This window comes from Herpailurus yagouaroundi, unplaced genomic scaffold, assembly GCF_014898765.1.
Source record: "Herpailurus yagouaroundi ecotype Mexico unplaced genomic scaffold, PumYag 164, whole genome shotgun sequence".
NCBI lineage: Eukaryota > Metazoa > Chordata > Mammalia > Carnivora > Felidae > Herpailurus > Herpailurus yagouaroundi.
The window spans coordinates 46,756,776-46,782,341 of record NW_024412405.1 but is presented as its reverse complement, the minus strand read 5'-3'; the positions used below and the strand labels follow the sequence as shown (position 1 = coordinate 46,782,341).

Sequence of the window (25,566 nt, the reverse complement as noted above, 5' to 3'; positions counted from 1 at the left end):
ATTTAACTTCATCCCCAACATTGGGAATAATAATAACACCCTACCTCATAGGACTGCTGGAGGGACTTTATGAATTAATATCTCTAAATAGAGGGGAATTATTTGTAATAGGAAGCACTGAATAAGTGTTTATTAAATACATTGATAGTTCTAGCTTTTCAGACTTAAGTAATGACTTTCCTAAAGATAACTACCGTTGAGTTGAAAAACAAACAACAATAAGACAAGGATGATGGATTTTTTCGTATGATAGAGCCCATGTAAATATATATCTTATGAATATACTTTAAAATCATTTTGAAAATTTAATTCCATAGAAATGTCATCAGATGGCAGGAATCCAGATATTTTAGTAAAAATGATTAAAATACTGAAGAGACTAATATTTAAAAATGACGCTTGAAAGATAAATACTTTTGCAAAGAGCTGCATCTAGTGGGTAAATGAACAAAGGAAATGTGAAGTTGAGCTAAGGGAAAACGTCAAGTGTCAGGAAGAAGCACAAATGAGTAATTTGGGGGCTATGTGGTTGAACTCACTCTTTACAGTGAAAATAATCTTCCAGCGTTTAGATATGTTGTAATGCTGATGGTATGGGAGTAATTTGGAAGTAAGATAGTTCCCTTTTTGTACTGATGTGAGGTTAGGTGCTCAGAAAGTATTTGAATGTTCAGTGACTGTTTTTGGAAGGGGCCTCTGAGTTTGTATATGGCCAGAGAGCAAAAATAGACTACTGATTGAATTTAGCAGACAGAGTGCTTTGAAAGGGATTTTTTTTTTCTAATTCAGTTTGGTTAATTTGGGGTCTCTTAGGAATCTGAGTGTCTGAAGGAGTTACCATAATAGTTATAAGAATTACAAAGGTATCTTTTAAAATTCGAAATAAGAATGAAGGCACTATAGAAAGAATAGCTAAGAAAATGAATTGTAGACATGCCTTATATTGGCAGACTTCAAGGGGTCTAAGAAAATATTTAAATAGAATAGTATGGGAACACTTTTCAGTGATAGAAATTTTGAAGTTTTTGGTCCATGGATGAGGATGAAGATTTAAATTTTTTTTCAGTGTCAGTTTAAGGTACTGGAGCCTATTTCATTGTTAATACACTAATAAAGATTATGCCCCTTTAGAACATGTAGTCTTAAACCCATTATAGATTTATTGATCTGTACTGTGGCCTTTTGGGGCATTGTTTTAATAAATAAACACATATTTCAGAAAGTACATTTTATGATTGATATAAAGCATAGGCCAAGTGGCCTTGACCATGGATTATCTTGAATTCTAAGTACATTTCTACAAGCATTTGCCATTATTTTCACTAATGGTAGAATTAGCCTTTATAAATGAGTTATTTTAATGGACTTATAAAGTCTTTCAGTGTTAGGACTTTCAAGTCCTTAAATGTATTGGCTCTGTTTCTGCCTGTGAGTGAGGTTTTTCTTTCAGAAGAGAATCAACTCTTTAACCTACTAAAGGCTTTAAAATACTATAAATTATTGTCCTAATTGAATTTAAGAACCTGGGTTCCTGTGTTAGTCCAGATCCTCTGAGAAGCAAATGCCGAGGCAGCGTTAGACATGTAAGAGTTTTCTTAGGGGAATATGGGGAGGGAGGGAAGCTAGGAGAGGCTGGGAGACCATTAGACTGTACCATTAGGATGTAGCTCTGACCCTGAAGGAGAGATGTAAAGAAGGAAGGTTGGTGCAAGAGGCTGAGACTGCAGCACTGCTCTGGTAAATTTGAGCAAGACTGATGGAGAGTCCCCAGGCCAAGGCTTCCCCATCTCTCAGGAGTAGGCCTTCCTTAGCAGGCTTGCCTTGTTCCATCACTGGCTGGGAGCATTGCTAGAAGGGGGTGATGGGTTTCAGAGCAGTAGCTGGAGCTGTAGGTCAATTATGCTCTCCATAGGGGAGACCTGAGAGGCACGTCTTCATGGTCACCATCATCTTTGTAGGTGAAACATCTATTACCCAGGAAGATTAGACTTCTTATTTATGTGTATTTCTACCTCATCCTTATGAAATCAGGATAACTAACATTTATTAATCTGTATATTAGGCACTAAACTGTATATTAGGCACTTTTGTGTATGTAGTCCTTGTTCACCTTTATGGCAGATATAAATATGTTCGTGCTAATGATAAAAAATTGAAGCTTGGGGCTATGTAATAATGGGACCCAGAATGCATAGTTAATAATGGGAGGATGATTTAAGTCCAGATTTCTTATACTCCAAATTGCCAGCTTTTCCTGTGAAATGATACTGCCCATATTATTTGAAATGTGCTGGGATATAGAAATGTTAAGTGACAGGTCAGAAATCACAGACATGGTTGACTTACCAAAACAGTGACAAAAACAGCATTTATACTGCCTTGTCCTATTCAGACCTGCCCTCTTTTGGATAATACCTCTGGCTTTTACTTTCTATTTTTCATTAAAACCTTTCTGAGAATGTTTTTTCTGAGAATATTGCCCTCTCCTATTATCAAGAAAATGGTCTCTGCTAATGTGACAATAGGTGCTAATGGGCACACACCCCATTTCCTGATAGAAGGTCCTTTTATGTCTGACAGGCTTTTGTACATGGAGAAGCACATTCATGATTATTTGTACTTTAATGCTTAGCGTATTAAATACATAAATGTGATAAAACATTTTAAAACATTTTTGGCTTTTAAAAGTAGATTACATATTTTAAATTCTATTAAAAAATTCAAATATAATTATGAAATTATTATCCCTGACACATTACCTTAAATAGAAGGCAAAGAACAAACACAGTTATCACTCAACTAATTACTTTAATTCTATGCAAACCGATTCTGTGATTTAATCAGTAATTCCGTTGGTTCTCTGTTTGCATAATCTTTCAAGTATCATAGCTTTAATTATTTTGATATCTTTTAAAGGTTTGGCGATATTACTTTCATATAGTTCCAGAGTTGTAGTTTTCTTAATTGACTCCAAAGAATATCTTCTCTGAGCAGTCAGAGTTTGGGTTCTTGGTTGGAACTTAGATTTTCCTTGTTTCTCCCAAGGTGATTAAAAACTGAGCTATTGATCTTCAATCTGAACTTCTTTTTGTGTTGTTAAAATTTCAGTGTTAGGTCAGTAATCCTTTTTTTTTTTTTTTTAATTAATACCTTTGACATAGGTTTTAGTTGTTTGCAAATCTGCTATCTTCTTTGTTTTATAATTATGAGATGCTGACTTTATTAAAAACATGTGTGGCTTATCAATTGTGCCACTTAGTTTTTGTTATATTTCATAGGATATTAAGGATTGAGTAAATTGACTTAATCCTTGTTTAGGGTACATTTATTTCATTAATCACTTTTGGGGAGCCTGGGTGGCCCAGTCAGCTAAGCCTCTGACTTCGGCTCAGGTCATGGTCTTGTGGTTCATGAGTTCGAATCCCGCATCGGGCTCTGTGCTGATAGCTCAGAGCCTGGAGGCTGCTTCAGATTCTGTGTCTCCCTCTCTCTGCCCCTCCCCCACTTGCTCTCTTTCTCAAAAATAAATAAACATTAAAATAAATTATTAATCACTTTGGAACACATGGTTGAAGCTCTACTTTGTCATTGGCCTGATTGTGTTGAATGCCCGTTTTTTCCCACCTGCTTGTTATATATGACCAACAGAACTGATCAGTCTTTTCTGTCGTTCATAAATTCCTACCTTCGAAAAAACTCATTTATTCACTATTACTTTTTCTTTTCTGCTTATGCAGGGAAAAGCAAACACAGGTCTATATTTTAGAAATGTATAATTAACAGAATAAATATATCAAATATGTACACACACGCATACATACACAAGACCTTCCTCTGTTAAGATAAGGTCATCTTAAATTTTTTTGTTAATATTTATTTATTTTTGATAGAGAGAATGAGTGAGCAGGGAAGGGGAGGGGCAGAGAGTGGGTGCTGACAGCTGTGAGCCTGACGTGGGGCTTGAACTCATGAACAGCAAGAACATAACCTGAGCCGAGTCATGCACTCAATGAACTGAGCCGCCCAAGGTGCCTCTTAAGTTGTTTTTTTTTCCCCCCCTAAGGTTAGGTATTTATTTTGAGAGAGAGCACGAGAGCATGAGTGGGGAAGGGGTAGAGAGAGAAGGAGAGAGAGAAAATCCCAAACAGGCTCTTCTGCGCTGTCAGCACAGAGCCTAATGCAGGGCTCAAACTCACGAAACATGAAATCATGACCTGAGCCAAAATCAAGAGTCAGAGTCAGAGGCCTAACCAACTGAGCCATCCAGGAACCCTGGTCGTCTTATTTAATTTTATTTTTTCTACAAATATTTATCTTTACAATTTATATTAGCTTTTCTCATTTGAACATCATCATGTACTGAAGTACTAATGTCCTTTTGCAGGTTCATCTTGTTCCAGAACTTATACAGGAAGGTGAAAGTTACTTCACTGGAAGAATCACTTTTTAGTTGGCCCCATTGCCTTTATAACCATGACTCGTTCTATTCACTAGCATTACTAGGATATTCTAAATTTGTCATGGAGTCAGTTACCCTCCACAGAATTCTGGTTCCTTTTAGTGGAGAATGCTGTTAGAGAACAAATCCACAAAAGAAGGGTATATAGGGGAGTTAATGAGAACCAAAAGTAATGTTGATATTACTATTGAGCCAACTTTAGTGACAAAGCTTAAAAAATGTTCTCTGTTTATGGTTATGAGTTTTATTGATTTTTTTCAGTTTAACTTGTTACTATTGCCTGCTTTTTTTGGATAGTATTTCCATTCACACTTGATTCTTGACCTCTTGGGTGAGGTAGTTGCATTTTTATTACAACTTTCTGCATTAAAATGAAGGTAGAATTCTGATGTCAGGAGTTTGAACAATAGTGCTTCACACAGGCCTCTTGAGTTAAAATATCAACATCATTCAACCATGGGTAATAGTTTCAGTATCACTGCAGACTATGCATAGGAAGGAATGGCAGCTTCTTTTTCCCCCAGATCATGTTATATTGGTAGTTGTCTACTCCACAGCTACTACCCTATGCAATATATCCAGCACAGGAGGGATTTTAAAGGTACAGAGATTTTCAAAGTTTCCTACAATAGGCAGAAATATTCTTCAATTTGGAGTCTTGGAAATTGTCAATGCTTGCACATTAATCTGTCTTCTCCTTCTGATTACATTTGTTTCTTGATGAACAATATGGGGTGTAAACAAAAGATAGGCTGTGTGAGGGTGTGGAAACATTTGTGGCTAGAATCTCTCAAAGTTTCCTAGGAAGATTAAAGAGAGGATACCCAATTGCTGATGATGGGCTAGTAAGAAGCTAAATAATTGAATGGAGAGGAGTTGGAAAGAAAGAATTAAAGATTAGGCAGACAAATTCAGAAAGAATAAAAAGAACAGCAATTTACTATATGGACTCTCAATGCTGAATCAAGAGTTGTAGTGAATCAATACCTAAGGGAATGGCCAGAAAAGCCAAATGATCTCTGTATATACTTTTTCCCAGCATTACAACTAAAATCTACCTAATTACCATCAACTTTCTCTAAAATGCAATTACATATACAAACAGTGCCTGACTTTTAGAGGTTTGACTTTCTTAAAACCTACATTTTCATACAGCAAACGTGGTAGCCTCTTTTGTAAACTGAATTTCACCATTTATACAGCAGCTGGAAAGAGAACGTTTTGAGGTATTAGGTGCCACTACTCGCTTAGTCTTTTAGAATCATTGTTATGTTGTCCACATTACATGTGTTTGCACAACTGTTTGAATCTTAAATTGAACTTACCTTACTTTCTATTAGAAAAAAGAAAAAAATAAATTTGATAATGCAACTTTTCATAAGAACAGGCCACGTATATGTGCTATAATTGGGAGAAGGTAGGAAGTCATCTGCCATGTTGAAAGAACAGCAAATCTTTAGCCCCATTGGACCTAAATTAAGAAAGAAAGGGGATGATATTAAAACCACAAAACACCAGAGGGGCGCCTGGGTGGCTCGGTCGGTTAAGCGGCCGACTTCGGCTCAGGTCATGATCTCGTGGTCCGTGAGTTCCAGCCCCGTGTTGGACTCTGTGCTGACTCTCAGAGCCTGGAGCCTGTTTCAGATCCTGTGTCTCCCTCTCTCTCTGCCCCTCCCCTGTTCATGCTCTGTCTCTCTCTGTCTCAAAAATAAATAAACGTTAAAAAAAAATTAAAAAAACAAAACAAAACACCAGAAATACATTGTCAAGTACTGTGAATAAAAGAAATACTTAATTAGGGATTTTATATATATGTATTTTTTTTTTTTAGCTCTTTGGGACTGAAATATTTTTTTACCATGAAAACTTCATGATTAAACTTCATCTTGGTGTTAATAGTTTTAGTCTGATTCATGAGGTCTTAGAGCCTCAGCCCTCTTCTTAATTGTTGTTTGTGAGGACTGCTCCAGTCAGGTTGCTTCTTTTCCTGTATTGGTTTCATCACGAATTTGGTATGTATTAGAAAAAATATAAACAGTGACAATAACAACCAGGCATTTTTCCCCTTTAGGTGAAAATCTGAGGAAGCCTCCAATATTGTCATTTTAGTCACAATTTGGAAGGCACTTTAAGATACAGGTATACCTCTGAAATATTTTGACTTTGGTTCCAGATCACTGCAATAAGCAAATATCATAATAAAGCCAGCCAAATGAATTGTTTTGGTTTCCCAGTACATACAAAAGTTATATTTATACTATACTATAGTCTATTAAGTGTAAAATAGCACCGTCTAAAAAATGTGCATACCTTAAGTAAAAAAACACTTTACTGCTAGAAACACTATCATGTGAGCTTTCCTTGAGTTGTAATCTTTTGGCTGGTAAAGAGGCTCACATTGATGTTGATGGCTGTTTGCTGATCAAGGTGGGGGATGTTGAAGGCTGGGCGGCTGTGGCACTTCTTTAAAATACAGCAACAGTGAAGTCTGCCACACTGATTGTACCTTTCATGAATGATTTCTCTGGAGCACACAGTGTTGTTTGATAGCATTTTACCTATGATAGAACGTCTTTCGAAATTGGAGTCCGTCTTCTCAAACTCTGCTGCTGCTTTATCAACTAAGTGTATGTAATATTCTAAATCCTTTTTCATCATTTCAATACTTTTTAAATCATCTTCACCAGGAGTAGCTTCCATCTTCAGAAACCACTTTCTTTGCTCTTCCATAAGAAATTACTCCTCACTGGGTTGCCTGGGTGGCTCAATCAGTTAAGCATTGGACTTCAGCTCAGGTAATCTCACGACTTGGGGTTTGAGCCTCATATTGGGCTCTGTGCTGACAGCTTAGAGCCTGGAGCCTACTTTATATTCTGTGTCTTTGCCTCTCTCTGCTTCTCCCCTGCTCATGCTCTGTCTCTCTCTCTCTCAAAAGTAAATAAACATATAAAAAAAAGAAGTAACTCCTCATCTGTTGGAGTTTTATCATGAGATTGCCAGAATTTAGTCACATGTTCAGGCTCCACTTCTAATTTTAGTTTTCTTGTTGTTTCTACCATGTCTGCAGTTACTTCCTCCACTGAAGTCATGAACCGCTCAAAGTCATCCATGAAGGTTGGAATCAACTTCTTCCAAACTCCTGTGAATGTTATTTTGACCTTTTCCCATGAATCACAAATATTCTTTATGACTACTTAGAATGGTGAATCTTTCCAGAAAGATTTTTTTTTTAAATTTTTTGTTTATTTATTTATTTTGAGAGAGAGCAGGGATAGGGCAGAGAGGGATAGAGAGAATCCCAGGCAAGTTCACACAATCGGCATAGAGCCTGATGTGGGGCTTGACTCACGAACCATGAGATCATGACCTGAGCCGAAACCAAGAGTCAGACGCTTAATTGACTGAAACATCCAGGTGCCCCAGAAAGTTTTAATTTACTTTGTTCAGATCCATCAGAGGAATAACTATAGCCTTATGAAATATATTTCTTAAATAATAAGACTGGAAGGTCAAAATGACTCACTGATCCCTGGGCTACAGAATAGATGTTTTGGTAGCAGGTGTGAAAATATTAGTCTCATTGTATATCTCCATTGGAATTTTTGGGTGACCAAGTACATTGTCAATGAGTAGTAATATTTCGACAGGATTTTTTTTTTTTTCTGAGCAGTAGTTCTCAACAGTGAGCTTAAAATATTCAGTAAGCCATGTTGTAAACAGATGTGCTGTCATCCAGGCTTTGGTCCACTTAGAGAGCACAGGCAGAGTAGATTTGGTATAATTCTTTTTTTTAAACATTTATTTTTATTTTTTTTTCAACGTTTATTTATTTTTGGGACAGAGAGAGACAGAGCATGAACGGGGGAGGGGCAGAGAGAGAGGGAGACACAGAATCGGAAACAGGCTCCAGGCTCTGAGCCATCAGCCCAGAGCCTGACGCGGGGCTCGAACCCACGGACCGCGAAATCGTGACCTGGCTGAAGTCGGACGCTTCACCGACTGCGCCACCCAGGCGCCCCAATTTGGTATAATTCTTAAGGGCCCTAGGAATTTTGGAATAGTAAATGACCACTGGCTTCAACTTAAATTTCTCTGCTACATTAGCCCCTAACAAGAGAGTAAATCTGTCCTTTGAACTTTTGAAGCCATGTATTGATTTTCCTTCTCTGGCTATGAAGGCCCTAGATGGCATCTTCTTCCAAAAGCAGGCTATTTCATCTATATCGAGAATCTGTTGTTTAGTATAGTCATCTTCATTCATGATCTTAGCCAGATCTTTTGGATAACTTGCTGCAACTTCTACATCATCACTCGCTGCTTCACCTTGCACTTTTATGTTCTGGAGATGGCTTCTTTCCTTAAGCCTCATAAGCCAGTTCTTCTATCTTCAAACTTTTCTTCTACAGCTTCCTTAACGTCTCTCAGCCTTTATAGAATTTAAGAGTTAGGGCCATGCTCTGGATTAGGCTTTGGTTTAAGGCTTGACCTTCTATCCAGACCGCTAACACCTTTCCCATATTAGCAATAGGCTGTTTTGCCCCGTTATCATTCATGTGTTCACTGGAGTAGCACTTTTACATTTCTTTCAAGAACTCTGCCTTTGCATTCACACTTTGGCTCACTGGCAGAAGAGGCCTAGTTTTTGGCCTGTCTCCACTTTTGACATACCTTTCTCGCTAAGCTTAATCTTTTTTAGCTTTTGATTTAAAGTGAGAGATGTGAGACTCTTCCTTTCACTTGAACACTTAGAGGCCATTGTAGGGTTATTAACTGTCCTAATTTCAATATTGCTGTGTTTCAGGGAATAGTTATACCCGAGGAGAGGGAGAGAGATGGAGGACAGCTGGTCAGTGGAGCAGTCAGAACACACACAGCATTTATCAGTTAGGTTGCTGTCTTCCATGGGCACGGTTCATGGTGCCCCAAAACAATTACGAGATAACATCAAAGATCACTGGTCACAGATCACTATGACAAATATAATAATATTGAAAAAGTTTGCAATATTATGAGAATTACCAAAGTGTGACAGAGAGATATGAAGTGAGTGAATACTGTTGGGAAAATGCTGTCAATAGACTTGTTTCATGCAGGGTTGCCACAGACCTACAATTTGTAAAGAATGTAATACCTCTGACACACAATAAAAGTGAAACACAGTGAAATGATGTATGCCTATAGAAATCCTCTGTTAGTTAATGTAATTTGGGATAAATAACCAGAGGCTATAGGAAAACATTTTAGAAAGATGAGCTCTTAGGGAAGACTTCTCTTTGGAGGACACCGAGAAATTTTAAAAAAGGCCATTCTTATCATTTTACTTTTTCTTATTTTGTTAGAAATTGTTATATATTTAAATTAGTCATGCGCAGAGATGAAATACACACTTGATTATTTATTGCACCAGTGGTGGGCACATGAGATCTTGGTGAATTCTTGGATTTTAACAGTGGCAACAAAATGAAGCTTTGCTTGTTAGAAATATATTCATAGAGGGGTCATAATTTAATGGAATTAAATTCATGCTTGTATCCAGTGGCAATTTATATTCATTTTTCCATTTCCTTTTTTTCTTTTTTTCTATAAAATAACTTTCTGTGAAAACGTTTCATTTGATATATACCAAGGTATTAACAAGTCATTTTTTTTGTGCAACGTTTTAAACCCTGTTAACTAATGGCAGCTCCTTCCTGTTGAGAGTAGGAAGAAAGTGAAATTACTTATTGTGTTGGAAGAAACTTAGTAGTAATTGGACTATTGGTGATTGAAAACTGCCTGATAAGAAATATGACTCCATTTCTAGACATGTTATAAAAATAGTTCTACTTGTTTGGTTGCTTTATATTTTTTTAACCTAGTTGTAGCACTAACCTCTCTACTTAATAATTTTTGTAGAATTTTAAAACTGGTTGTTTACTTCAAGCGTCATGTTTCATAGGTAGGTGAAAAATAAGAACAAGTTAAGGAACTGGCTCAGATAGACTAAGTGACTTATCTAAAGATACACAGAAATTTCATGGATGATTTCAGTTGAGTTGACCCTTTATATATATGACACAACAGAGGGCTGTATCACAGCAAAATACAGGAGGGTAAAAGAAGAATAATATTTTATGCTTTACATTTTAGATTCACTAAGAAGATCTCCTCAAGGCAAAAAAGAAAAGTCATAAATAGCATGAGCCTTGGAAATAAACAGACCCAGGCTCTGGATTATGTGGACTAGAATTTTGGTCTGTGGGTGTCATTATCTATTTTGCATGCTGGTAAAGTAATTTCTTCCTGAAGCTTTGGTAGAGCGTTGTTTGAAAGCTTAGTTATTTATTCAACAAATCTATTTGAGCATCTAATGTTTGCAAGGCATTGCAGCAGAAACTGCAGGTAGAGTGTTCTGGATACGAGTGAGACACAAGCCCTACTTAGAACCACATCTTTTATGCTTTTTTTTTTCACATTTACATCTATATTTTAGTGGCTGTGCATAAAGACATTAGTAAAAGAAATAATATAATTTGGGGCCAGAAAATATATATGAGATAAAGAGAAATCAGAAAGCAGTATAAAATCTAGTAATAAGTTTTTAAATTATATAAAATGATGATTAAACAGGTTAAAACTGTACTGAGTGCTTTTATATTTGATCATGCAAAATTTGACATGTCTAAAACACAATGCCATGTTTTATCAGTATAATCCAGATGATGTTTATAGGATGGAATCTAAGTAGGCAAGTAAAAGGAATCATTTGAAAATTAATGCATGTAGTGCCCAAGGAGATGTTTTTAGAAAAAGTAACTTTGTTGTGATTTGAAGTATAAGGTTTCCATAGAAATAGTTTGAAGTGAATGTTATTGGATATAGTTTCAACATACCATGCTATTACAGGTGAAAATCACTTACTTATTTTAGAGCTTCTTACTTCATTAAAATATGTCATTATTAAAGTCCCTTGGTACACACCTTCAGATATTGAAGGAAAAAATAGTCTTCAGCACACCTGGTTGTATATAATTGTCCTTGATTCTAATAGCAAAATTAGCAGAATTGCTCTTTAGTTAAAGACATTCATATTATAGTCACTGATCTTTTTGCTATTAATAGTTTTAAGCAGTTATATAGCACTTTTATGGTGGCCTACTTAAAAATATATTTAAAAATTGCATGTTTTTTACAATATGAAATAGGAGAGACTTGACACTCACCTCCTTTTTCCCTATGTCCCAGCATCATTATGTGCCATGCAAAGCTCCTTTCCTCTATAAAACTGTAGCAAGCTCTGGGGCAAACCTCCTTTTGTTTGGCCAAAGTAAATGTATAAGGGCATGCTGGGAATAATATTCTCATATAAAGACTCTCATATATTTTCACTTCCTCTGGGAAAAATTTTTTTACTTCTGGTCAAGGTCACGCCTTACAATGCTGTCTAGTTTTCTCATCTCTCTTTTACCTCTTGAGTTGAATTCATGATAGTGTGAGGTAGAGGTGGGCCAAAAGCAGGACAGGTAATTAGTTGGAAGATGAATCAGATGCCAGCCAGAGTAACTCTTTATAAAGTAGGGTTGAGGAGCAGGGAGCATCTGGTGTCAACTCTTGATTTGTCTTTAGGACCCTAATAGCAGTATGTTCCCGAGGCACTCAATCTTTCTTCAGTTGAGATATAATTGATGTATAACATTGTGTAGGTTTAAAATATATAATGAAGTGTTTTTATATGTGTATATATTGCAAAATGATTAACAAAATAAGGTTAACTAATATATCCATCACCTCAGATAATTATATTTTTGTGCGTGTGGTGGGAACTCTTAAAATCTGCTCTCTTACCAACTTTCAAATATACAATACAGTATTATTAACTGTAGTCACCATGCTGTACATTATACCCCCAAGACTTAGTCATCTTAAAACTGGAAGTTTGTACCATTTGACCATCTTCATCCATTTCCCCCATGCCTTGCTCCCACCCTTGGCAACCACCAATCTTTTCTGTTTCTTTGAGTTTGGTTTTTTAAACATTTAATGTAAAAGTGATATCATACAGTATTTGTGTTTCTCTTTGTGACTTGTTTCACTTAGCATAATACCATCAAATTCCATCCATGTTGTCCCAAATGGCAGAATGGCAAAAGTTCCTTCTTTTTCCTGGCTGAATAATATTTCACTATATATCATCTATATCTATCTATCTATATCTATCTGTCTATATCTATATCTATATCATCTATATTCTCTTTCACATCTTCTTCACCCATTCATCTACTAATGGACACTTAGATTGTTTCCATATCTTAGCCATTGTGAATAATGCTGCAGTGAATATGGGATTTTATTTCCTTTAGATATATACTGAGAAGTGGGACTGATGTTAAAATGTCCAAAATACCCATAGCCATCTATAGTTTCACTGAAATTGCTGTAAAAATTCCAGTGACATTTCTCATAGAAATATATATAAAAAGTTCTAAAATCTGTATGGAACCACCAAAGACCCCAAATAGCCCAAGCAGTCTTGAGAAAGAACAAAGCCGGAGGCATCACACATCCTTATTTCAAATAATACTACAAAGTTATGCCATCAAACAAACCTCCACATTTATGGTCAACTGATATTTGACAAAGGAGCCAACAATACTCAGTGGGGAAAGGATAGTGCTGGAAAACTGGATAATCCATCTTACATTACTCACAGAAATGAACTCAAAGTATATTAAAGACTTAAAAAGAAGACTTAAAACCATAAGACACATAGAAGAAAACAAAGGAGAAAAACACCTTGATAATCATTTTGGCAATGAATTTTTGGTTATAACACCAAAAACATAAGTAACAAAACCAAAAATTAGTAAGTGGGACTAGTTACTATCAAAGTAAAAAGCTTTTGCACAGCAAAAGTAACCATCAAAAAAATGAAAAGGCAACCTATAGAATGGGAAAAAAATAATGGCAAATCATTTATCTGATGAGGGGCTAATGTACAAAATAATGTACCAAATGATTTTAAAAACTCATACAACTCAGTAGCAAACAACAACAGCAACAACTTCCCAAACCCAAACAGTTTGATTAAGAAATGAGCCAAGGAGCTGAATAGATGTTTTTCCAAAAAAGACATATAAATGGTCCACAGATACATGAAAAGGCACTCATCATCACTAATCATCAGGAAAATGCAAATCAAAACTACTATGACATATCACTTCATACCGTTAGAATGGCTATCATCAAAAAGACATATGTTGGCAAAGATTTGGAGAAAAGGGCACCCTTGTGCCCTGTTGGCGAGTATTTAAATTGGTTCAACCACCGGGGTGCCTGGGTGACTCAGTTGGTTAAGCGTACAACTTCAGCTCAGGTCATGATCTCATGGCTCATGAGTTCGAGCCCTGTGTCGGGCTCTGTGCAAACAGTTCAGAGCCTGCAGCCTGCTTTGGATTCTGTGTTTGTCTCTGTCTACCCCTCCCCTTCTCATGCTGCCTCTCTCTGTCTCAAAAATAAATAAACATTAAAAAATAAATAAATAGGTGCAACCACCATGGAAAACCTTATGAGGTTCTTCAATTTTTTTCAAAAGCACTCAGTTTTAATTGCTGTAGAAAAAAACAATAATTTTTCAATGTCATTTTATCCTTTAAAAATTTTGAGTTTTAACTTGAATAAGTTAAATAAGTCTTTTTTGTATCAGTTTATGTATTTATGTATTGATTTATTTATGTAATCTTTACACCCTACATGGGACTCGAACTCACAACTCCAAGATCAAGTCACATGGTTTTCCAGCTGAGCCAGCCAGGAACCCCTTAACTTGAAGGGTTCTTATCAAGTGATTTCATTCACAGTTTAAGTTAAAATTATCTTGACAACTGGATATAGAGCAATGAACTCCATTAACTGGAAAATAACCAAAAAAATCAAGAGAGCCAACCATTATTGATGTTATTTCAACTAACTTATTTGCTTTTGACAGTTCAGTTCACCCACCAGACTTGAGTTCTAATGATCCATTTGGCTATTAGCTAGGTTTATTAACATAAAGAAGTCATTCAGCTTCTTTTGGCCTCAGTTTCCTCTTCTATTCAATGATAATTATGTATTTTAGTTCCAAAGTTATTTAAAATAACCTCAAGATCTCCGATTATATGGATGCATTTCCTCCTTGCAAGTTCCTAAGAATACTCTCCCATTAGCCTAGAGAAGTAAGAGGCTGTTTCTGGGTTAGTAGCACTGGAATCTTCAGTGAATATTTTTAAAAGGCAGAATTCTGGAGATTCTTAACCAGTAGGTGTAGACTAGGACAATTTTAAATAGCCCCGTATATTAGGAGCTATTTTAAAATAGCTTGCCAGGTGAGTGTGAGACATAGCCATATTTGGGAAGCAGCTGAATTGTTATAAATCATGTGCCATGTATTTGGCAAGCCCAGGTGATGTTCCAGCAGTCTCTCTTTACTAATAATGCTGGAAGGAATGCTCTGGAGAGTTATGTGAAATCAGTTCAACTTATCCTACAGCCTAGGATAAATTCACATTATATCATTTTTAAACATTAAAGTATATTCCCCACATGACTGAACTGGTTTAAATATCAATCCAGGCTTGAAAATGGAATCAATTATATGACCCTAGCTTGAAGGATGGAGACATAGAATGGTAGCTGGTAATTTAACATCTGAGGAGACTGAATGGGTTAGAGCTGATTTAAAATCAGTAAAGGCAGCAGGAACAGATGGTTTCAGCATCACATTTTATGTGTTTTTAAAGGGGAAAAAATGTGCTATATCTACACGAGACATTTTTATTCTCTTGAAAAATGCAGCGTACTTCTTACAATAATGACACATTCTAGAACAGTATAGACATGGTAATCCTGAAGAAATGAAATTATTTATTTATCTGTAGGACAAATACAGGTCCAGCAGCCACAGACTTTCCCAGAGGCCTCATTAACGCCCTTCAAAACAAACACACAGGAGGGAAAGGGCATTTCACTTTGGTGACAATTTAAATCAAACTTTGTTTCTACAATGGTCAGCAAGAACGAGTGAGCATTTTTGTATGTGTGTTTGGTGAGTGTCTTCTGAGGGTTTACTTGGAAGTGCATGGATCTTCCCTTATGGGGTCACTGCCCTCACTGATGGTAAACTGGAAGGGCCTGACCTACTTTTAGAGGGTCCTGGCTCTCCTTGAGGTTTCCCCAAATACCAAACCTCATTTCCTTGTCTACAATTTGTATTGTATTTTATTATGTCACTTCATTTCCAAAGAATGAATCCTTATATTTATGAGCAGTGTCAAAAATGAAGCTTTTTATTATTTTGTAGTTTGTATTAAGAGGATTCATTTGGCAGTATTCAAATCTTAAGCCAAATTAGTGCAATTTATTTCAATGCACCAATTTCATGGTTCGTTAATTCATTGTTATTATTGTTAACTTTCACTCTAATTTTGCCTGAAACTGAACAGTAAGTAATATCTGATAAAAAAATTGCATAGTAACTAAAACTCCATAGCATGAAAGTAGAAATGTATACACTTAGACAAAATGAACAAATAATGAGTTTATAAAGTAAGGAAGGTTTTTAATTAGAACAAAATCAAACACTTCTGTAAATGAAAAGGTAATTTAAATTGTCAGCATTGAGCCGGTTGCTTATGGTAGAAAATTGTCTTGTGATGGCAATTTAAGCACAGAGCCTGGGAAAAGAATTTTAAATCTGCTTCTTTGTAATATTAACTTATCTTTAAAGGAGATGTTATTTACATTAAAAATTTTTTTTGGACTACTTCAACTGCAGCTATCAGGAACTAAAATGTCCATCACTGTTAGTTAACAGCTATGTATCTTTCCACAGTTGATAGTTTGCAACTATATGTAATCTTTTTTATGATTGGCATTATTTACTCTGCCTCAACTTTTCTGTGAGTAGATAGATTTGCTTTCCAAAAGCTTCTTGTGTTATGATAAATTGACAGAGAGAAGAAAAAAAAGAATGAAAAAGAAAACCCTCTTATGTAAAATAGAATTTTCCAAAATGAATTTAATTATGAAAATAACCTGAAAAATACTACTGATAAGGAATTTAAAAGATCCAAGTTATTACTAGAAAATTATATTTCAAATGTTTGCTTTGAAAAGCATTTCACATTTCAGCGATACTCTTTAAAACGTTCATATTAAATGCTCCTGTATAGCCCTTATTTTCTCCTGTTTGAATTCAAACTTCTTTTAACATCATTCACTCTCTCTTCAACTCTTTATCTCTGTTTATTTAAATCACCACTCGCCCCTTAATTGAAGAGTCAAACGGATGCTTTGGGTTCTTGTATTATGTGGCTTGTCCCAGTATTCCGTGATGCCAACCAAGCCTTTGTTCTTAGAAGTTTGTCCTTTCTTAACTTCCATGACATTTCTTCAGTGACTCCATACTTCTCTCAATGAAACTCTTCAGTTTCATGTTTTCTTCTTTCTGTTCATTCCCAAGAACTGACATCTCCTAAGTCTAACTTTCCTTTCTCACATCATTTCATTTCTCTCATTTCGTTTCTCCTGGGCAATCTTATCTGCCCCAATGGCTTCAAATGTAGCCTGTAAGTAGAAAATCCCTAAGTTGGTATCATGGGCTCAAGAGCACCTATTGTTCCAGATTGTATACTGGAACATTCCATATGGAAATATCAATTTACCTCATCCTTCACATGCCTGAAACTAAAATTGTTTCCTTGTCATAAATCTGCTTTTCCTATTTATTTCTTATCTTAGCCAATGGAACCATTGTTTTCTTAGGCCACTCCCCAGTTGTCCCCATCTTACCATGACATTGGTATCCACCAGGTTACTGGAGCCAAAAATCAAGGCATCGTCCTTCTTTTCTTTCTTCAGTTCAGTTCATGACTAAGACTACCTTGAGAAAATAATCTACATATTTCCACTTCTCTCTCTTTTCATAATCCTGTGGGATTTAATGTCTAGTGTTTAGAAACAACACTACTCAGTGCTACTGAGACTGAAAATATTGGGTTAAAGGGGCACCGGGATGGCTCAGTTGATTAAATATCCAAATCTTGATTTTGGCTCAACCTATGATCTCATGGTTAGTGGGGTTTAGCCCTGCATTGAGCTCTATGCTGATAATGCAAAGCCTGCTTGGGATTCTGTGTCTCCCTCTCTCTCTGCCCTCCCACATTTGCTCACATGCTCTCTCTTTCCCTCTCAAAATAAATAAAATTAAAAAAAAACTTAAAAAAATATTGGGTTAGATATGGAGCAAAAGGGATCGTCTTTAAGATTTTACCAAATTTTATTTTATTTTATTTTATTAAAATGTTTTAATGTTTATTTATGAGAGAAAGAGAAAGAGAGAGAGAGAGAGAGAGAGAGAAACAGAGTGTGAGCAGAGGAGGGCAAGAGAGAGGGAGACACAGACTCTGAAGCAGGCTCCAGGCTCTGAGCTGTCAGCTCAGAGCCAACATGGGGCTCAAACCCATGAACTATGAGATCATGACATGAGCTGAAGTCAGATGTTCAACTGACTGAGCCACCCAGGTGCTCCAAGATTTCCCCAAATTTTAAATGCAAATCAAAACCACAATGAGATATCACCTCACACCTGTCATAATGGCTAAAATAAAAAAAATTCAAGAAACAGCAAGTGTTAGTGAAGATGTGTAGAAAAAGGAACCCTTGTGCACTGCTGGTGGGAATACAAGCTTGTGCAGCCACTGTTGAAAAGCCCTACAATTCAGTAATTGCACTACTGGGTATTTACCCAAAGAATATGAAAACATTAATTCTAAGGGATACATACACCCCTATGTTCATTGCAGCATTATTTACAATAACCAAATTCTGGAAGTAGCCAAAGTATTCATCAATAGATGAATAAAGAAGTTATGAGACACACACACACACACACACACACACACACACACACACACACACTGGAATATTATCCAGCCATAATAAAGGATGAAATCTTGTCATTTGCACCCACATAGATCGATCTAGAGAGTATAATGCTACACGAAAAAAGCCAGTCAGAGAAAGACAAATACAATATGATTTCACTCATATGTAAAACTTAAGAAACAAAACAAAGGGAAAGAAAAAGAGACAAACTGAAAAACAGACAATTAACTATACAGAACAGATGGTTACCAGAGGGGAGGTGGGTAGGGAGGTGGATGAAATAGCTGATGAGGATTAGAAGTACCCTTGTCCTGATGAGCACTGACTGATACATGGATCTGCTGGATCACTGCATTGTACACCTGAAACTAATAGAGTGTTGTATATTAACCACACTGGAATTAAAGTAAAAAAATAAATTAAAAAAAAAAGGTTTTCCCCAAGTTTTGACTTTGGCACAAAAAAATTTGAGTTTAGTTCTCTTTCTCACATCTCCCTCTCATTTCCAAAGGAGGGAATTGAGAGACAGAGAGGGGGGTGGGGCGGTGGGGGGGAGAGAAAAAGAGAGGCTGTAAGTATACATTCATAGATAATATTCATAAATCATGGGTAATATTATCTCAACTCCTCCGCAAGAGCAGAAACTAGTGTTTTCTCCTCCGCAAGAGCAGAAACTAGTGTTCAGCATGGCATTTCTAGCATCTTAAACAATGCCTGTGTATATCGATACTTGATAAATATATGTTGAATGAATAAAAAAGAATATATAAAATCTTCTATGTTCCTTTCCCTGGGCTTGTTTGCTGCTCTTAATGCTCTCATTACATGTCTTTTGTATCATTATCAAAATATTTTTCTTTCTCTATGACCATACTTTTATGTTCATGTCTTACCAACTGTCACGATTGAATGTGTTTCCTGTAAATTGATACTGAAGCTCTAACCCACAATGTGATGGCATCAGGAGGTGGGGCCTTTGAGAAGTAATTTGATTTGGATGAAAGCCTAGTTCCTGACTTCTATTCATTCTTTCATGTATCTCTTCCTCATTCAAAAAACATTTATTATGTGCCTGCTATGTTAAAGGTACTTCTTCAGGTCCTGCAATATAGAAATAGTTGAAGAATAATCTCTGCCTTTGGTAAGCTTATAGACTAACAGAGGAATTAGTCTGTAAATAAACAGATACAATACAATGTTCTGCTATGAGAGAAGATTGTATATGGCACTGTAAGGTAGGAAATGTGTTGAATTTGCATTTGTTGAGTAAAAAAAAAATGGATCAGTAGCGTTTGCTAAATATGTGGCCTTCATTATCAGATTATTTCCATAACAAAAATGTATCTTTTTATATTAATTTTACATATGAAAATATATATAGTACCTACATGTTGCCCTGTTTATTCATTCTAATTTCTGCCTAAATTGAGCTCTATAATTCCAACATCTAACTCTAATAACTTTTTGAGGTGAAATAAAAAATAATAATTTAACATTTTTTGTCTTATTCTGTGTCTTATGTAGCTGTGCTATCTTCTCCGCAGCCCTCTAAAATGAGGTTTCTTTTCTTGAAAAAGAAACCATACCTTGGCAGTAGAAAGTCGTAAGATGACAAATGGGCTTAAGTCATTTTAGTTCATAGAATTATTAAGATTGAAAATGCCTTTGAACTAGATCGTTATTAGTGTCCTTCTAAATAAGAGATTCTATGACTCAGATAACACGAAGAAAATTCTAGACTAGCTTGATAATAGTAGGAATTAGTACACAGATTTTTTTTCAGTATTTTTCTATTGCTTGGTTCTTATGGTTACTTTGTTCCCTTGATAGTAGCCTTTTTCTGTTAAAATAAAGGCTGCCTGTTCAACATGATTATAATAAAAGCTTATATATTATGTTTTCCCTGATGACCTCCCAGTTATAGCAGCATATGGACCTCCTTGTATGGCGAATGTTGTTGTCAGTGCACTGTAAATGCTCTTGGAGCCAGGCTGTGGTCATCTCCTTTAGGTATTTATCAGCATTGATAAAGTTTAACAGCATTGATTCTAGCCTGGATCCAGAGGAATGTTATCTTTATAGGTGACTGCATAGGCATTTATGAACCTGCTTTTGATTGAGACGGGTTAAGGAACAGGGTTTGAGGCCTGTTTGACATTATAGGGGATGAGACTGGAACTATGTTGGGCCTTTCTACTGCTGGGAGTAATGGTTCCTGATCATCAGAAGCTAGAGGGACACTGTAATATTGGTATTCATCACCCAGGATAAAAGCCTGGCATTTGTTAACTCTCTGATCCAGACTGAGCAATTTCAAGGTTGTTCCTCTCTATCTCCTGTGACACAGAGCTACAAAGTTCTCCAGAGTTGGGATTTTTATTAAATCACCTAAGTTAGAATTAGTGTTAGTTACAAACCACTGGGACCATCAGTCATTTCACTTTTTTTTTTTTTTTTTTACCATGTCCAACCATCATTTTATATTTGCTTCCAGAAGCTGGCCTTATAAATCTTAATTGAAGGTTTTCTTAGCTACTGAATTTAAGCTGTCACCTATTATAGCTTCGTTGAAATGTCTATGTCCATTAAAACCTTACTAAAATGCAGTATCTATTACCTTTGTAGCTCATGTTGCATTTATCTCTACAAGCATCATTAATAGGGGGAGGGTAGATATCTGCTGGCAGCGTAAAGTTCCCTGACAGGTGGCGGTAAGCAGCAATGGCTGGCTTTTCTCTCCCCACAGCTTTAGTTGTATCTTTAAATTCCTGGAACTGTAGTTTGCTAGATACAGGATATCTAGAATACATTAAACAAAAGTCAACCTTTGATTCTCATTCCAAGTCATAAAGGGGTAAAATACTCATGATCTTTTTCTCAGATGATTCATATTTTAAGAAACAGCATAAAGTAGTAAAAGTTCAGTTTGTTGGCATAATTCAACTTAGTCTTTGAAAATGTAAGAAAAAAAATGCATACCTAAATTCATGAACAAAGGAATGTGTGTTGATTCTAAATTGCATTTCTGATATTTCCATGTCGAAGCGGATGGAATTTAAATCCAATATGTCTGCCTTGGCATTATTGAATCGTGTTTTAAGCATTTGCTTTCTATAACTAGATTGACTAGGAAATGAACTTGAGAAGGTGAGAATTTCAGATGAAGATCTAAAAGTATGACTAAGTGAGAGATTTAAAAGTAGAGAGCTGAAAATTATGTAAAATCGACCTTCAGAATACTGCAGCATCAAATATTATCACTGCAGTGACACCAATCAAAAATATTGTCAAATTCTTTAGTCATGGGGAATAAAAGAATCAAATAGGGTACTTGGATATAAATCAGTGACATGTTCCAGCTCTAAACAATTTAGATACTATTAAAGTTTCACAGTTGCTGGCAGGCAGGCCACAATAAGGGTTAAAACACTTACCGATTGTGATACTCTGTCTTGATAACCTTATTAATCCTTCAGAGGCACTAGAGAAAATAGCTAACAATGGAGAACAAGTTATAACTGATGCAATGTGTTTTATCCAGTTGTAATCTCTTCTCAATTATTCAATTAAAACCTTTCAGATTTCTTGGTATCATTCATCTCTAAGAGTGTTGGCAGTATTTCTGCTGATTCTAAGAGAGCAGCTGGTCATTATCAATTTCTCCTCTCCTTTTCTGTCAGTTACAATCAGAAGCCCTTCCAGGGCAGGACCTTCTTTGTGTGCTTGCTTCCCTTATATCCCTCATACCTGGTGCAGGGCTCTACCCAGGGCTCTATGTAGCGGGATTTTTAAATGCAGTTTATTGTGTTGGTGGAGATATTTCTGAGGACACATCAATGGTTAGGAGTGAGTAGGAAGACATTTTTTATTTTTCATTCTTTGGAAAGACTATGATCCGGAAGTATAAATAAATATGCATTATCCAATCTGTCTATATCTTTTTTTAACACTTTTTTTTTACATTTATTTATTTTTGAGAGACAGAGTGAGACAAAGTGAGAGTGGGGGAGGGGCAGAGAGAGAGGGAGACACAGAATCTGAAGCAGGCTCCAGGCTCCGAGCCATCAGCACAGAGCCCGATGCGGGGCTTGAACTCATGAACCACGAGATCATGACCTGAGCCAAAGTCGGATGCTCAACCGACTGAGCCACCCAGGAGCCCCCAATCTGTCTATCTCTTAGCAATGTTTTTAACAGAAAGCCATCATCTTTCTTTGTTGTCATGTTATTTATGCATATAGAAAATTCCTGTTATATTTTTTATCGTGAATTTCAGAGAAACTACTACATTTTTAATAGATATTTTACTGTTTTAAAAACACTTTTTAGAGGGGTCTTTACCTAATGCTAACAGAGATGTTTTTAGAGACAGTAAGTACATACAGTGTGTTATACAATTTTTATGTAGTAGAGCTACATGAGATTAATTAAAAAACAATTACTGCATAAAAGTTACTGCTACTTATTCATTCATTCATTCATTCATTCATTCGACAAGCATTTATAGTCTGGGTGTAGCAGTGAATAAAAGTGTTCCTTATCCCCATGGAACTAATGTGCTTGGCGGGGGGGGGGGGGGGGGGGAAGATATAATAACCAAAACAAATAAAGGATATAGAATATAAATTATGGTAATTTCTGAAGAAAAACATAAAGCAAGTAAGGGTGATCAGGAGTTTAAGGTAGAGGTGTTGTAACTTTATGTAGGCTGTCAAAGAAGCCTTTATTGAGAAGGTGGCGTTTGATTCAAGACCCTAAGAAGGTGAGGAAGCTCACCATTCAGCTCTTTGAGGATGAGCATTGTGGGCAGTAGAACTGAAAGTGCTCAGAGGTAGGAACTGTTTGACAACCAGCCAAGGGGCGAGTGTGACTGGAACTGAGCAAATAGGGGGAGAGTAGACAAAGGTGAGGTCATAGAAGGCAGAAGAATGGTTGTGTAATGCTGTGCTGGCCCTTGCAAGACAGTTTTCTTTTATTTCAAGGGATGCAGGAAGCCACTGGAGGGTTTTGAATATAGTCTGAAGATATTTTTAGAACCTAGAATAACTGAATGTAGTAGCTTATTAAATCAACAGAATTATTGAAGAGGGGAAGATTCTGAATCATATTCTTCTTGGGAATTCTTTGGAATGAAACTTCCTTTGATAATACTATCAGAAATAGATTATATAGAATCTTTTATATTTTGTACAAAACTTAGATGTAATAATTTAAAGGGTGGCCATATTCAGATACTCTTGTAGTATCAGTGCTCTTTTATTTTAATACGCATGATGTGGATCAAAATCTGGAGGGTCGTAAATGGTGTGAGGTAAACTATTATCTCTAAAGCAGGGGACCCTCACAGTCTCCCATGGAAACACATTCCATTGCATAGATACCAGCATAGATATTGTTGCTGCATAGATATCCGCACCAAGAAACTCCCTTTAGAAGGGATCACTAATGATTTGATAAAAGCAACTGAGAAGTGTGGACAAGAGTCAAACCAGTTTTCCCTTTTAGGCGAAAGAACTCTGGAGTCATAGGAAACTATACTCATCTATCTACATATCTATGACAATGAATGAGTTACTTAACTTCCCAGAGCTACAGTTCTTTTCCTCTCTGAAGTGGAAATAAGAATTTTCACATCATATTAGGAAGATTCCTTTAAAAATTTAACTAGAAGCTCCCTAAACAATGCTGGCAGTGTTAAGTATACAATAGATTTTGGTTTATTTCCTCCTCGTCCTGACCATCTTACTATTATTTTTTTGAATCTTGTGATGGGAGCATAATTGTTCTTTTTTTCCCCTCCCAGCTTAATTGAGATATAATTGGCATATAACACTGTATAACTTTAACGTGTACATGCCCTGATTTCATATACATATATATTACAAAATGATTATCACACTAAGATTAGTTAATATATCTATCTACCTCACATAGTTATACTTGTGTGTGTGTGTGTGTGTGTGTGGTGAGAACTTTAAAAATCTACTCTTAGCAACTTTCAAACATACAATACAGTATTATTAACTATAGTCACCATTCTGTATGTTACATTCCCAGGACTTATTCATCTTATAACTGGAAGTTTATATGCCCTTTTTGACCACCTTCCCCCATGTCCCCCACTTCTCCCATACTGCACCCTTACCCCTGGCAACCTGAAATCTGTTCTCTGTTTCTAGGAGTTTGATTTTTAAAGATTTCACATGTAAGTGATATCATACAATATTTGTCTTTTTCTGTCTGGTTTATTTCATTTAGCATAGTGCTCTCAATGTCCATCCATACTTTTAGATTTGGCAGGGTTTCTTTGTTTTATATGGTTGAATAATACTCCAGTGTGTGTGTGTGTGTGTGTGTGTGTGTGTGTGTGTGTGTGTGTGTATGTATAAAACCACTTTTCTTTGGAAGAAAACACCTAGGACTTACTCTTTTAACAACTTACCTATATATCATACAGCAGTGTTAGCTATAGTCATAATGCTGTACATTACATCTCCAGTACTTACTTCTCTAATTGTAAGTTTATACCTTTTGACTGCTTTCCTCTAATTCCTCCTTCCCCATGCCCACCTCTGGCAACCACAAATCTGATCTCTTTTTCTGAGTTTTTTTTCCTTTTTAGATTCCACACATAAGTGAGATTATATAGTATTTGTCTTTCTCTGACTTATTTCACTTAGCATAATGACTTCAAATTCTATCCATGTTGCAAATGGTAGAATTTCTCATTTTTCATGGCTGAATAATATTCCGTTGTGTATGTATATACCACAGCTTTTTTATTCATCTATTCATGGATACTTAGGTTGCTATCATGTCTTGGCTACTGTAAATAAATGCTTCTGTGAAGATGAGGGTGCAGATATTTTTTCAAGTTAGTGTTTTTGTTACCTTTGTATATATTCCCAAAAGTCAAATTTGCTGACTGGTATGGTAGTTCTACTTTTACTTTTTTACAGAACCTCCATACTGTTTTCCAATGTGGTTACACCCATCTGCTTTTGAGCCAGCAGCACATGAGCGTTCCCTTTTCTCCATATCCTCGCCAACACTTTCTACCTCTTCTTTTTGACGATAGCCATTCTAATTGGTGTGAGGCGATAACTCATTGTGATTCTGATTTACATGTCCCACATGATTAGTGATGTTGTGTACCTTGCCATGTACCTGTTGGCCATGTGAATATCTTGTCAGGTGCCTTGACA

The 25,566-nt window shown here is 36.1% G+C and overlaps 1 pseudogene; it reads right to left on the bottom strand.

The window, feature by feature from the left end:
* Window positions 1-5,606: 5,606 nt before the first annotated feature.
* LOC121037910 (tigger transposable element-derived protein 1-like) lies at window positions 5,607-9,215 on the bottom strand (annotated as a pseudogene).
* Between the last annotated feature and the right edge of the window lie 16,351 nt (window positions 9,216-25,566).